The 2716-nt window shown below is 43.2% G+C and overlaps 1 pseudogene; it reads left to right on the forward strand.

Moving 5' to 3' along the window:
- The first annotated feature begins 797 nt into the window (after window positions 1-797).
- LOC102496194 (ADP/ATP translocase 1 pseudogene) lies at window positions 798-1941 on the forward strand (annotated as a pseudogene).
- The last annotated feature ends 775 nt before the right edge of the window (window positions 1942-2716 follow it).

Genomic DNA, 2716 nt, shown 5'->3' on the forward strand with positions numbered 1-2716 from the left:
ATTTTTAAGTTCTATTTTTTTTTTTTTACCTGTGCTGTAGTATAATATTATCCAGGTATAAAAAACATGTGTAATAAAAACACTGTCTTATATCAGTCTTTTGAACTAAATGTCTAAACACTTTTAGTAATGACATTTATTTGCATTTCACCACAATTAGAATAAGGAGGAGAGCATAAAAGAAAATATAAATACATTGAGAGAATATGTTAAGTACATAAGTATTGAAGAACATGGAATTAAATTAATCTTATTTCAATGTAATTGAATATAGACAATTCAATAGATAATATTCAATGTAGATAATTAATGTAGATTGATTTAGTGTTTTTTTCCCAAAAACTTTTTTCTGCCTTTACGACTTTGGGGTACAAAGTACCTAATAACTGAGGGTTGACCCATGTATCTTTCAAGGCCAATTAAGATGGTCAGTATGGGGACCAGCGTAATGGTTATGTCTCTGGACTCGCATGTAATCAACCACGGTTGGCGTCCCAGACCCAGTGGCTTAAAACTCACGCTGGGCGCGTGTGCATGTGTGCCCAAGATCCAGAGAGGAGAACGGAGGAGAAGGGATTGCCAAGTGGCCGTCCCTACTGGGGGGTGATTTCTCGCTTTCTGTCTGTCTGTCTGTCTGTCTGGTGAGAGCAGAAGCCTTATTAAAAAAAAAAGGTCAGTATGGGTCCTTTTCTGTCACGCAGGGATGGAGATAGGATTGGCTGTGCCTCACTAGGGCGTGGACGAGAGCAAGAGTGAGAGCACAGCTGCTGGCAGGCTGCGTGCGCCCGGCTGTCATCATGAGTGATCACGCTTTGAACTTCCTAAAGGACTTTCTGCCAGATGGCATCACCGGCTGTCTCCAAGACCGCGGTCCTCCCCACCGAGAGGGTTGAACTGCTGCTGCAAGTCTAGCATGCCAGAACAGATCAGTGCTGAGAAGCAGTACAAAGGGATCATTGATTGTGTGATAAGAATCCCCAAGAAGCAGGGCTTCCTCTCCTTCTGGAGGGGTAGTCTAGCTAAAGCGATCTGTTACTTCCCTACCCAAGCTCTCAACTTCACCTTCAAGGACAATTACAAGCAGATCTTCCTGGGGGCCTGGATTGGCATAAGCAGTTCTGACACAACTTTGTTTGTAAACTGGCTTCTGGTGGGGCAGCTTGGGCCACCTCCTTCTGCGTTGTCTACCCACCGGACTTTGCTAGGACCAGGTTGTTGCAGATGTGGGCAAGGTTGCCTCCCAGTGTGAGTTCAGTGGTTTGGGAGACTGTCTCACCAAGATCTTCAAGTCTGATGGTCAGAAGGGTCTCTATCAGGGTTTCAGCATCTCTGTGGCAGGGCATCATTATCTACAGAGCTGCCTACATTGGATACCACCAAGGGGATGCTGCCTGACCCCAAGAATGTGCACCTTTTTTTGAGAGAGAGAGGATTTTGCTATAGGGCTCATGTGCTCGCCAGAAAGACAGAGAGACAGAGAGACAGAAAGTGAGAAATCATCCTCCAGGGGGGATGGCAGCACTGCAATCCCTTCTCCTCCATTCTCCTCTTGAGATCTTGGGCATGCACGCACACATGCCCCATGTGAGTTTAAGACACTGGGTTTGGGACTTGAACTGCAGTTGAAAACATGGGAATCCAGCAACATAGCCATTAGGCCAACAGCTGGTCCCAAGAATGGGTACATTTTTGTGAGCTGGATGCTTTCCCAGAGTGACAGTGGTCATAGGGCTGGTGTCCTACCCCTTCAACACTATTCGCGATAGGATGATGATGATGCAGTCTGGTGGGAAAGGAGCTAATACTGTGTACACTGGGACACCAGACTGCTGGAGGAAGATGACAAAAGATGAAGGAGCCAACACTTTCTTCAAAGGTGCCTGGTCCAATGTACTGAGAAGTGTGGGTGGTGTTTATATATATATATATATATATATATAAATTAAAACTCAAGTTTACTGGTTCATGGTGGACTTGGCTGCCTAGTTCACAGATCCATTGTGTGATTTAACAGACTATTCCTAGGGGAAGTAGAAAAGAAAGATCTGATATAAAAACTAGACATAAATTCTTGGCCAGGAGTAATACCTAAGTATTATTAGACAATCTTAATTTTGTCTACACCCTCCTAATTATGTGATCTAATATTATTACTAAAATTTTCTGTGTCTCAATTTCTTCAGTTATAAATGACTATAGCCATAATATTTTTCTAAGATTTTTTCTAAGAACTAATGAAATAAATAAAATAATTAAAATGGTGCATAGCACATTGTAATTGTTCAGTAATGCTTTAAAGGTTATCCATTCATTTATTCCCTGAGAGAGAGAGAGAGACTTCTAACAGAATCCTCATACTACAATCCTCTCCCAGCCTCAGCCAGCCGGGCTCACACCTGACATGCAGAAGGAGAACTCAGGATGTGAACCCAGGGCCTTCCCAGGCAGCTTCAGCATTGCAAAGCATTGTGTTACTGCTATGCTTGTGCCTGGTCTTAATGTCACTATTACTTTGGAGATAACACAGATCTATGAATAGCTTTCAAGCTGAGAAATCTAGGAGAAGTAAAGCAGGTGAGAAACAATCAACCCTTAAAACACAGAAACATCAGAGACTGAGGGAAGAGGCAAAATTGACAGCTCTTCAGGAGGTGAAACCAGGAAGACTGAATGAGGGACATTAACCCAGAGAGAGAAGCAAGAAGGCAAAGACTGG

Source organism: Tupaia chinensis, unplaced genomic scaffold (genome assembly GCF_000334495.1).
Source record: "Tupaia chinensis unplaced genomic scaffold, TupChi_1.0 Scaffold000096_1, whole genome shotgun sequence".
In the NCBI taxonomy this organism is placed as follows: domain Eukaryota; kingdom Metazoa; phylum Chordata; class Mammalia; order Scandentia; family Tupaiidae; genus Tupaia; species Tupaia belangeri.